A 13,790-nucleotide genomic window follows, 5' to 3' on the forward strand; every position below is an offset into this window, starting at 1 on the left:
TATTAAAGAAATACTTCCGTTGCTCAAATCAGAAAACTCAAAACTAAAATAAAGGTACGTACGTATCTGAGGAACACGCACGTAAATTGGCATATTTTTCTGAGTTACCTACAGAGAAAACAGCCCAGGTTCGTGACAGATAGAAATCTGTTTCTGCGCAGAAATCCAAATCTAGTATCAACCTTCGATTAGAGGCTTCACTTGGCACAAAAAAACACAAAACTAAGATAAGGAGAGGTTGCTACAGTAGTAAACAACTTCCAAGACACAAATATAAAACAAAGTACTATAGCAAAATAACACATGGGTTATCTCCCAAGAAGTTCTTTCTTTACAGCCATTAAGATGGGCTCAACAGTTTTAATGATGTTCGCGTAAGAAATAAGAATTGAGGCAAAAGAGAGCATCAAAAAGCAAATTCAAAACACATTTAAGTCTCACCCACTTCCTATGCATAGGAATCTTGTGCACAAATAAATTCATGAAGAACAAAGTGACAAGCATAAGAAGATAAAACAAGAGTAACTTCAAAATTTTAAGCACATAGAGAGGTGTTTTAGTACCAAGCAAATTTCTACAACCATATTTTCCTCTCTCAAAATAATTTTCAATAGCTTCATGAATAAACTCAACAATATAACTATCACATGCAGCATACTTTTCATGATTTCCAAACACATAATTTTTATCAAATTCAAGAATAGTGGAATTAAAACTTTCAAACTTACTTTTATTAATAATATGACAAGATGATTGATCAATCTCAAGAGATATGGGACTCATAGATAAAGTCAAGAACTCTCCAATCTCATTTTCGTTAGTAGTACAATTAATATTATCAAGTAACATAGGACCATCATCTAAAGATTTATCATAAACATTTGCTAAGCAAAATTCTTTAGTACCATGCATTTCGACATCAGGCACAAACAAAGCATTATCATAAGATTTATCAAAGTAGCATGGATTATCATAGATAACAGTAGCATAATTATTTTCACAAGTTTTACTCATAGGGACTATTTCAAGAGAATCCACAGGAACATAACATTCAACTTCTTTCGGTAAGCATGGAGGACAATCAAATAGTGTAAGAGATGAAGAGTTACTCTCATTAGAAGGTTGGCATGGGTAGCTAATCCATTCTTCCTCCTTTTGTTCGTCGCTCTCCTCTTCTTTTTCATCCAATGAGCTTTCAGGTTCATCAATTTCCTCCTCTTTTTCATCCAATGAGCTTTCAGGTTCATCAATTTCTTCTTCCACCGGTTCCTGCAAATTGTGAGTGCATTCTTGTGCATTAATGAGTCTCTCTTTATAATCAATGATATAAGGATTACCACTGTAGCATTCTATGCAAGAATTAAGGATACAAGAGACATAATCTTTAAGGTCCTTACAAGCAACACAAGTTTCATAATTCTTAACCATGAAGGATTCTATCTCAGAGGCTCCCATAAATAAGACAAATTGTTCTACCTCTTCGAACCCATAATGAATATAGCAATTCCGATTATAGTTCTTAATTAAAAATTCCTCACTAAAGCCACATTGAAATTTAAGATGTTTAGTATCCTGTTGAGAACAACAGTTTATATCATGGCGTTTAAGCAAGATTTTAGCCATTGTATTCAATTTTTCTATCATAGCACTCATCACTTTACCAGTTCTTGATTCTCTATAATTATTATAACATTCTATGAGCTCCAAATAGGTTGTTGGTTCTCCCATAACAGCAGTTTTTTAATTTTTAGGTTTTTCAAATTTTTATGGATTTTTGGATATATAAGAAAAATAAAACAAGACAAAAAGAAACCAAGCAAAGTAATACTAGACAGAAATAAACTAAGCACAAATAAACTAAACAAAAGTAAACTAAGCAAAACAAAATAAAATAAAATAAAAACAGAGAGAGAGGTAGAGTGTACTCCCCAGGTGAACTTATGAGTAGAGCTATGCCTCCCCGGCAACGGCGCCAGAAAACAGTCTTGATAACCCACAAGTATAGGGGATCGCGGCAGTCTTCGAGGGAAGTAAAACCCAAATTTATTGATTCGACACAAGGGGAGGTAAAGAATACTTATAAGCCTTAACAATTGAGTTGTCAATTCAGCTGCACCTGGAATAGCACTAGTAACAGGGGTGATGTGAAAGTAGCAGTAATATGAGAGCAATAGTAGTAACACAGCAGCAGTAGCACAGGAGCAATGGCACCAGAAAATAGTTGATACTACTTCCAATGACATATAGAACGAGTATATGATGATGAGAGATGGACCGGGGTTCCCAGCGATCTACACTAGTGGCAACTCTCCAATAACAAGTGACAAGTGTTGGGTGAACAAATTACAGTTGGGCAATTGATAGGATTGATAAAGCATTAAGAAAGAACATCAATTCATTAATCATGTAGGCATGTTTTTCAATTATAGTCGTACGTGCTCGCAATGAGAAACTTGCACAACATCTTTTGTCCTACCAGCCGGTGGCAGCCGGGCCTCAAGGGAATCTACTGGATATTAAGGTACTCCTTTTAATAGAGTACCGGAGCAAAGCATTAACACTCCGTGAAAACATGTGTCCCTCACATCACCGCCATCCCCTCCGGTTGTCCCGATTTCTGTCACTTCGGGGCCTTTGGTTCCGGACAGTGACATGTGCATACAACTTGTAGATACAATCTAAGCAATAATATAGAGCTTAAATCTAAGATCATGCCACTCGGGCCCTAGTGACAAGCATTAAGCATAACAAGATTGCAGCAACAATAACTTCACAAACTTTATAGATAGACTAATCATAATGTATCATCCATCGGATCCCAACAAACACAACACCGATTACATCAGATGGATCTCAATCATGTAAGGCAGCTCATGAGATCATTGTATTGAAGTACATGGAGGAGAGAATACCAACTAGCTACTGCTAGAACCCGTAGTCCATGGGGGAACTACTCACGGAGCATGATGGAGGCGGTGGCGTCGATGGAGATGGCTTCCGGGGGCACTTCCCCGTCCGGCAGGTGCCGGAACAGAGTTCTGTCCCCTGAATTGGAGTTTCGCGATGGCGGCGGCGCCCCTGGAGTCTTTCTGGAGTTTCGTCAATTGGTACTGCGTTTTTAGGTCGAAAGGGGTTATATAGGCGAAGAGGCGGCGCAGGAGGGTCGACAGGGCGGCCTCCTCATAGGGGGGCGCGGCCTAGGTGTGGCCCGTGCGGCCCACCCTCCTGGTGGCCCCCTGGCTCTCCTCCGACTCTTCTTCGGTGTTCTGGATGCTTCCGGGAAAAATAGGATGTTTGGCGTTGATTTCGTCCAATTCCGAGAATATTGCCCGAACAGCCTTTCTGGAACCAAAAACAGCAGAAAACAGGAACTGGCACTGTGGCATCTTGTTAATAGGTTAGTTCCGGAAAACGCATAAAAACATTATAAAGTGCAAGCAAAATATGTAAGTATTGTCATAAAACAAGCATGGAACATCAGAAATTATGGATACGTTGGAGACGTATCAGCACCTTTGGGCCGGAATGTATACCACGACCCGGACATGTGTTGTGTTGTGTTCGTCACTGAGCCAACCGACAAACAAAGCCTGCGCCGCCGTTCCATGGAAGTGAATGCGGTCATGCCGGTAGTACCGAAATACATGCAGTGGTCGGATCAGGAAATCTCCTGGTCGTTCAAGGATCACCCCAAGATAATGCCTAATCCGGGTGGTTATGCACTTGTGGTAGACCCAATCATGCATGGGCCATCGAATCGAGCCAAGTTCAGCAAAGTGCTGATAGACAATGGAAGCAGTATAAACATCATGTACCGGCACACCATGCATATGTTGGGCATAAAAGAAAGCATGCTGCAACCGACTCGCACAACGTTTCACGGAATCGTTCCGGGCTTGTCCTGTGCGCCAGTGGGAAAAGTCCGGGTGGATGTATCGTTTGGAGGACGTGATAATTGACGGGTTGAAAACCTTGAGTTTGAGGTGGTGGATCTAGATAGTCCCTACCATGCATTGCTGGGGAGACCGGCATTGGCAGCTTTCATGGCCTCAACTCACACGGCCTATCTCAAGATGAAGATGCCAGCACCTCGAGGACCCTTAACTGTGGTGGGAAACTACAAAGTCTCACTGGAAACCGCTTCAGCCGGATCAAACCTGGCAGAATCGCTGGTGATTGCAGAGGAAAAGAAGAGGATGCAAACTGCGGTTGCGTTGGCTCAGTCCTCACAACTGAGCTTAGCGGCAATGAGCGCAAACTTGGGCACACCGGCATTCAATCCGACAAAAGAAACAAAGGACATCGTGATGGACCCGGCTTACCCTGAGCGCACCGTTCGTATTGGTGCCGGCATGATTGAGGCATAGGAAAGCGCGCTCATCAGCTTCCTCCGTGAGAATCGGAATATCTTTGCCTGGTCTACTGATGACTTGGTAGGTGTTCCGAGGGAGCTGGCTGAGCACTCTTTAAATGTCCGGAAAGATGCTAAGCCGGTAAGGCAGCCGCTGCACCGGTTTGCTGAAGACAGGAGAAAGATCATTGGAGAAGAGGTGACAAAGTTGTTAGTTGCCAGTTTCATTGTGGAAGTGCTGCATACTGAGTGGCTAGCCAATCCGGTGCTGGTCGAAAAGAAGAAAGAGGAGAACCTAGAAGCAAAAGCTCCAAAGGTGTGGCGCATGTGCATCGACTACACCAACCTGAACAAGGCTTGCCCAAAAGATCCTTTCCCTTTACCCCGGATCGATCAAGTGATTGATTCCACCGCTGGATGTGAACTGTTGTCTTTCCTGGATGCTTATTCCGGTTTCCACCAAATTCCCTTGAAAAAGGAAGATCAAATAAAAGCTGCGTTCATAACCCCGCACGGGGCTTATTGCTATGTCACTATGCCTTTTGGTTTGCGCAACGCTGGTGCAACGTACCAGCGCTGTATGCAAAAATGCTTGTTTGATCAAATTGGAAAAAATGTGCAAGTTTATGTGGACCTTCGGTGTAAAAACTAAGGTAAAAGAAACCTTAATCGATGATCTCCGGCAAACATTTGATAACTTGAGAAGATTCCAGATGAAACTCAATCCGGCAAAATGCACCTTCGGTGTTCCCGCCGGCAAACTGCTTGGCTTTCTCGTATCAAACCGGGGCATTGAGGTTAATCTAGTAAAAATTCGGGCAATCGAAAGAATGACTATACCGCGAGATCTCAAGGACGTGCAAAAGTTTACCGGAAGCTTGGCATCGCTAAGCCGGTTCATAAGCAGGTTGGGAGAGAAGGCTCTACCGCTCTACGCTCCGATGAAAAAATCCGATACGTTCGTCTAGACCCCTCAGGCAGACGCAGCGTTCAAAGAGCTAAAAACAATGCTAGCTACAGCGCCTATACTTGCTTCGCCTCTAGAAAGAGAGCCTATGCTGTTGTACATAGCAGCAACAAACCGGGTTGTGAGTGTGGTGGTCGTAGTTGAAAGAGAAGAGGAAGGAAAAACCGTGCAGAGGCCGGTATACTACCTAAGCGAGGTGCTCACCCTCTCAAAGCAAAACTACCCACACTTCCAGAAAATGACCTATGGCATGTTCATGGCCGCCACAAAGCTTAAGCATTACTTTGAGGAGCACCCAATGAAAGTGGTGAGTGAAGCACCCATTTCCGATATCATGTGCAACAAAGATGCTAGCGGTAGGATTGCAAAATGGGCAATCCAGATATCACCATACGTACCGGTGTATGAAAGAAGGGATGCCATAAAATCGCAAGCTTTGGCTGATTTCCTAGTTGATTGGGCGGAAATGCAGTACAAGCCGCCAGACCAAAAAATAGAGTACTGGAAGATGCACTTTGACGGATCCAAACTCAAAGAGGGTCTAGGTGCCGGTGTGGTACTTACCTCACCTAAAGGAGATCACCTCCGGTATGTTTTGCAAGTGCATTTCAGGGCATCCAACAATGTCGCTGAATATGAGGCTTTGATCCATGGGCTCAAGGTCGCAAGAGAAATCGGTGCGCACCGGATCATTTGCTATGGTGATTCAGATCTTGTGGTGCAGCAGTGCTCCGGAGATTGGGACGCAAAAGATGCCAACATGGCTTCATACCGGTTTCACGTGCAAAAGATTGCCGGCTTCTTTGAGGGCTGTGAGTTTCACCATGTGCCACGAGCGGAAAATGAAGCCGCAGATGCTTTGTCCAAGCTGGGCTCATCTAGCCAAGAAATTCCTCCCGGAATAGCCTTGGCACACTTAAGAGTACCATCGATCAAACCGAGCCCGGAATCAGAATCAATTTTCGTACCGGAATCACATGTTGTACCAATGGATATCGATGAAGGAAACCCGGGGACTGTTCAGGCAAACTCGGGGACTGATCCGGTAAACTCGGGGACTGATGCGTCCATACCGGAGGAAGCGATGCTGGTGGATAACATGGAGATAGACGCACCGGTGTTTCTGGTTCGAGAGGCACCATCTTGGGTTAAACCTATTAAGGAATTTCTGATCAACGGCACCTTGCCGGTTGACGAAACTGAGTCCAGAAGAATCCAGAGAAGGTCCAAAGCATACACCATGATCAATGGCGAGGTGTACAAGAGAAGTGTTACCGGTGTCCTTCAAAGATGTGTGGAACCGGAAGAAGGAAAAGAGATGCTTGTGGAGATTCACCAAGGGGAATGCGGGCACCACACTTCCTCAAGGGCATTGGTAGCAAAAGTATTCCGGCATGGGTTCTATTGGCCCACTGCTTTGGAAAATGCTGAGGATCTGGTACGAAAATGCAATGGGTGCCAGAGGTACGCCAAGCAAAATCATACCCCAGCATCCGGTTTAAAAACCATACCGCTAAATTGGCCGTTTGCTGTTTGGTGCCTTGACATGGTTGGCCCATTCAAAACTGCAAGGAGCAGCATGACCCACATCTTGGTTATGGTGGACAAATTAACCAAATGGCTAGAAGTAAAACCTATTGCAAAATGCGATGGGCACACAGCGGTGAAATTTTTAAAGGATGTCATCCTGTGGTATGGATACCCACATAGTATCATAACTGACAATGGCTCAAAGTTTGCCCAGGGTGAGTGATACGCGTACAGCACGCGTCCGTTGGGAACCCCAAGAGGAAGGTGTGATGCGTACAGCGGCAAGTTTTCCCTCAGTATGAAACCAAGGTTTATCGAACCAGTAGGAGCCAAGAAGCACGTTGAAGGTTGATGGCGGCGAGATGTAGTGCGGCGCAACACCAGAGATTCCGGCGCCAACGTGGAACCTGCACAACACAAACCAAGTACTTTGCCCCAACGAAACAGCGAGGTTGTCAATCTCACCGGCTTGCTGTAACAAAGGATTAGATGTATAGTGTGGATGATGATTGTTTGCAGAAAACAGTAGAACAGTATTGCAGTAGATTGTATTTCAGTAAAGAGAATTGGACCGGGGTCCACAGTTCACTAGAGGTGTCTCTCCCATAAGATAAACAGCATGTTGGGTGAACAAATTACAGTTGGGCAATTGACAAATAAAGAGGGCATGACCATGCACATACATATTATGATGATTATAGTGAGATTTAATTGGGCATTACGACAAAGTACATAGACCGCTATCCAGCATGCATCTATGCCTAAAAAGTCCACCTTCAGGTTATCATCCGAACCCCTCCGGTATTAAGTTGCTAACATCAGACAATTGAATTAAGTATTTCGCGTAATGGAATCAGTAACTACATCCTCGAACATAGGACCAATGTTTTATCCCTAGTGGCAACAGAACATCCATAATCTTAGAGATTTCTGTCACTTCCTGCATTCACGGAGACATGAACCCACTATCGAGCATAAATACTCCCTCTTGGAGTTACAAGCATCTACTTGGCCAGAGCATCTACTAGTAACGGAGAGCATGCAAGATCATAAACAACACATAGATATAAATTGATAATCAACATAACATGGTATTCTCTATTCATCGGATCCCAACAAACACAACATATAGAATTACAGATAGATGATCTTGATCATGTTCGGCAGCTCACAAGACCCGACAATTAAGCACAATGGGGAGAATACAACCATCTAGCTACTGCTATGGACCCATAGTCCAGGGGTAGACTACTCACACATCACTCCGGAGGCGACCATGGCGGCGTAGAGTCCTCCGGGAGATGATTCCCCTCTCCGACAGGGTGCCGGAGGCGATCTCCTGAATCCCCCGAGATGGGATTGGCGGCGGCGGCGTCTCTGGAAGGTTTTCCGTATCGTGGCTCTCGGTACGGGGGTTTCGACGAAGGCTATTTGTAGGCGGAAGGGCAGGTCAAGGGCGTCACGAGGGGCCCACACTACAGGTCAGCGCGCGGCCAGGGCTTGGGCCGCGCCGCCCGTGGTTTGGCCACCTCGTGGCCCCACTTCGTCTCCTCTTCGGTCTTCCGAAGCTTCGTGGCAAAATAGGACCCCGGGCGTTGATTTCGTCCAATTCCGAGAATATTTCCTTACTAGGATTTCTGAAACCAAAAACAGCAGAACAAAGAATCGGCACTTCGGCATCTTGTTAATAGGTTAGTTCCAGAAAATGCACGAATATGACATAAAGTGTGCATAAAACATGTAGATATCATCAATAATGTGGCATGGAACATAAGAAATTATTGATACGTCGGAGACGTATCAGCATCCCCAAGCTTAGTTCCTGCTCGTCCCGAGCAGGTAAACGATAAACAAAGATAATTTCTGGAGTGACATGCCATCATAACCTTGATCATACTATTTGTAAGCATATGTAGTGAATGCAGCGATCAAAACAATATATATGACATGAGTAAACAAGTGAATCATATAGCAAAGAATTTTCTAGAATAGTACTTCAAGACAAGCATCAATAAGTCTTGCATAAGAGTTAACTCATAAAGCAATAATTCATAGTAGAAGCATTGAAGCAACACAAAGGAAGATGAAGTTTCAGCGGTTGCTTTCAACTTGTAACATGTATATCTCATGGATATTGTCAACATAGAGTAATATAACAAGTGCAATATGCAAGTATGTAGGAATCAATGCATAGTTCACACAAGTGTTTGCTTCTTGAGATGGAGAGAAATAGGTGAACTGACTCAACAATAAAAGTAAAAGAATGGTCCTTCAAAGAGGAAAGCATCGATTGCTATATTTGTGCTAGAGCTTTTATTTTGAAAACAAGAAACAATTTTGTCAACGGTAGTAATAAAGCATATGTATCATGTAAATTATATCTTACAAGTTGCAAGCCTCATGCATAGTATACTAATAGTGCCCGCACCTTGTCCTAATTAGCTTGGACTACCGGGATCATCGCAATGCACATGTTTTAACCAAGTGTCACAAAGGGGTACCTCTATGCCGCCTGTACAAAGGTCTAAGGAGAAAGCTCGCATCGGATTTCTCGCTATTGATTATTCTCAACTTAGACATCCATACCAGGACAACATAGACAACAGATAATGGACTCCTCTTTTATGCATAAGCATGTAACAACAATTAATTTTCTCATATGAGATTGAGGATATATGTCCAAAACTGAAACTTCCACCATGGATCATGGCTTTAGTTAGCGGCCCAATGTTCTTCTCTAACAATATGCACGCTCTAACCATAAGGTGGTAGATCGCTCTTACTTCAGACAAGACGAACATGCATAGCAACTCACATGATATTCAACAAAGAGTAGTTGATGGCGTCCCCAGTGAACATGGTTATCGCACAACGAGCAACTTAATAAGAGATAAAGTGCATAAGTACATATTCAATACTACAATAGTTTTTAAGCTATTTGTCCCACGAGCTATATATTGTAAAGGTGAAGAATGGAAATTTAAAGGTAGCACTCAAGCAATTTACTTTGGAATGGCGGAGAAATACCATGTAGTAGGTAGGTATGGTGGACACAAATGGCATAGTGGTTGGCTCAAGTATTTTGGATGCATGAGAGGTATTCCCTCTCGATACAAGGTTTAGGCTAGCAAGGCTATTTGAAACAAACACAAGGATGAACCGGTGCAGCAAAACTCACATAAAAGACACATTGTAAACATTATAAGACTCTACACCGTCTTCCTTGTTGTTCAAACTCAATACTAGAAATTATCTAGACCTTAGAGAGACCAAATATGCAAACCAAATTTTAGCATGCTCTATGTATTTCTTCATTAATGGGTGCAAAGTATATGATGCAAGAGCTTAAACATGAGCACAACAATTGCCAAGTATCACATTATCCAAGACATTATAGCAATTACTACATGTATCATTTTCCAATTCCAACCATATAACAATTTAACGAAGAAGAAACTTCGCCATGAATACTATGAGTAAAGCCTAAGGACATACTTGTCCATATGCTACAGCGGAGCGTGTCTCTCTCCCACAAAGTGAATGCTAGGATCCATTTTATTCAAACAAAACAAAAACAAAAACAAACCGACGCTCCAAGCAAAGCACATAAGCTGTGATGGAATAAAAATATAGTTTCAGGGGAGGAACCTGATAATGTTGTCGATGAAGAAGGGGATGCCTTGGGCATCCCCAAGCTTAGACGCTTGAGTCTTCTTGATATATGCAGGGGTGAACCACCGGGGCATCCCCAAGCTTAGAGCTTTCACTCTCCTTGATCATGTTGTATCATCTCCCTCTCTTGATCCTTGCAAACTTCCTCCACACCAAACTTAGAACAACTCATTAGAGGGTTAGTGCACAATCAAAATATACATGTTCAGAGGTGACATAATCATTCTTAACACTTCTGGATATTGCACAAAGCTACTGAAAGTCAATGGAATCAAAATATCCATCGAACATAACAAAACTGGCAATGCGAAATAAAAGGCAGAATCTGTCAAAACAGAACAGTTCGTATTGACGAATTTTATCGAGGCACCAGACTTGCTCAAATGAAAATGCTCAAATTTAATGAAAGTTGCGTACCTATCTGAGGATCACTCACGTAAATTGGCATAATTTTCTGAGTTACCTACAGAGAAAACAGCCCAGATTCGTGACAGCAAAGAAATCTGTTTCTGCGCAGTAATCCAAATCTAGTATGAACTTTACTATCAACGACTTTACTTGGCACAATAAAACACTAAACTAAGATAAGGAGAGGTTGCTACAGTAGTAAACAACTTCCAAGACACAAAATAAAAACAAAGTACTGTAGTAAAAACATGGGTTGTCTCCCATAAGCGCTTTTCTTTAACGCCTTTCAGCTAGGCGCAGAAAGTGTGTATCAAGTATTATCAAGAGACGAAGTGTCAACATCATAATTTGTTCTAATAATAGAATCAAAAGGTAACTTCATTCTCTTTCTAGGGAAGTGTTCCATACCTTTCTTGAGAGGAAATTGATATTTAATATTACCTTCCTTCATATCAATGATAGCACCAACAGTTCGAAGAAAAGGTCTTCCCAATATAATGGGACAAGATGCATTGCATTCAATATCCAAGACAACAAAATCAACGGGGACAAGGTTATTGTTAACGGTAATGCTAACATTATCAACTTTCCCCAAAGGTTTCTTTGTAGAATGATCAGCAAGATTAACATCCAAATAACAATTTTTCAGCGGTGGCGAGTCAAGCATATTATAGATTTTCTTAGGCATAACGGAAATACTTGCACCAAGATCACATAAAGCATTACAATCAAAATCTTTAACCTTCATCTTAATGATGGGCTCCCAACCATCCTCTAGCTTTCTAGGAATAGAGGCTTCGCGCTCTAGTTTCTCTTCTCTAGCTTTTATGAGAGCATTTGTAATATGTTGCGTGAAAGCCAAATTTATAGCACTAGCATTAGGACTTTTAGCAAGTTTTTGCAAGAACTTTATAACTTCAGAGATTTGGCAATCATCAAAATTCAAACCATTATAATCTAAAGCAATGGGATCATCATCCCCAATGTTGGAAAAAATTTCAGCAGTTTTTTCACGATTTCAATAGCTTTTAGCAGTTTCAGGCAGTTTCTCGCGCTTTGCATTAGAAGTGGAAACATTGCTAACACCAATTCTTTTATTATTAATGGTAGGAGGTGCAGCAACATGTGTAGCATTAGCATTACTAGTGGTGGTAATAGTCCAAACTTTAGCTATATTATCTTCTTTTTCATTTTCTTCTCTTTCCCACCTAGCACGCAATTCGGCCATCAATCTTATATTCTCATTAATTCTAACTTGGATGGCATTTGCTGTAGTAACAATTTTATTATGATGATTTTCATTAGGCATAACTTTCGATTTCAAAAGATCAACATCAGCAGCAAGACTATCGACTTTAGAAGCAAGTATATCAATTTTCCCAAGCTTTTCTTCAACAGATTTGTTAAAAGCAGTTTGTGTACTAATAAATTCTTTAAGCATGGCTTCAAGTCCAGGGGGTGTGTTCCTATTATTGTTGTAAGAATTCCCATAAGAATTACCATAACCGTTGCCATTATTATAAGGATAGGGCCTATAGTTGTTACTAGAATTGTTCCAGTAAGCATTGTTGTTGAAATTATTATTTTTAATGAAGTTTACATCAACATGTTCTTCTTGTGCAACCAATGAAGCTAACGGAACATTATTAGGATCAACATTTGTCCTATCATTCACAAGCATAGACATAATAGCATCAATCTTATCACTCAAGGAAGATGTTTCTTCTGAATTTACCTTCTTACCTTGTGGAGCTCTTTCCGTGTGCCATTCAGAGTAATTGATCATCATATTATCAAGAAGCTTTGTTGCTTCACCAAGAGTGATGGACATAAAGGTACCTCCAGCAGCTGAATCCAATAGGTTCCGCGAAGAAAAATTCAGTCCTGCATAAAAGGTTTGGATGATCACCCAAGTAGTCAGTCCATGGGTTGGGCAATTTTTAACCAGAGATTTCATTCTTTCCCATGCTTGTGCAACATGTTCAGTATCTAATTGTTTAAAATTCATTATGCTACTCCTCAAAGATATAATTTTAGCAGGGGGATAATATCTACCAATAAAAGCATCCTTGCATTTAGTCCATGAATCAATACTATTCTTAGGCAGAGATAGCAACCAATCTTTAGCTCTTCCTCTTAATGAGAAAGGGAACAATTTTAATTTTATAATGTCACCATCTACATCTTTATATTTTTGCATTTCACATAGTTCAACAAAATTATTGAGATGGGCAGCAGCATCATCAGAACTAACACCAGAAAATTGCTCTCGCATAACAAGATTCAGTAAAGCAGGTTTAATTTCAAAGAATTCTGCTGTAGTAGCGGGTGGAGCAATAGGTGTGCATAAGAAATCATTATTATTTGTGGTTGTGAAGTCACACAACTTAGTATTTTCAGGAGTACCCATTTTAACAACAGTAAACAAAGCAAACTAGATAAAGTAAATGCAAGTAACTAATTTTTTTGTGTTTTTGATATAGCAAACAAGATAGCAAATAAAGTAAAACTAGCAACTAATTTTTTTGTATTTTGATTTAGTGCAGCAAACAAAGTAGTAAATAAAACTAAGCAAGACAAAAACAAAGTAAAGAGATTGGGATGTAGAGACTCCCCTTGCAGCGTGTCTTGATCTCCCCGGCAACGGCGCCAGAAAAAGTGCTTGATACGCGTACAACACGCGTCCGTTGGGAACCCCAAGAGGAAGGTGTGATGTGTACAGCGGCAAGTTTTCCCTCAGTATGAAACCAAGGTTTATCGAACCAGTAGGAGCCAAGAAGCACGTTGAAGGTTGATGGCGGCGAGATGTAGTGCGGCGCAACACCAGGGATTCCGGCGCCAACATGGAACCTGCACAACACA

Source organism: Lolium perenne, chromosome 2 (assembly GCF_019359855.2).
Source record: "Lolium perenne isolate Kyuss_39 chromosome 2, Kyuss_2.0, whole genome shotgun sequence".
Taxonomy (NCBI): domain Eukaryota; kingdom Viridiplantae; phylum Streptophyta; class Magnoliopsida; order Poales; family Poaceae; genus Lolium; species Lolium perenne.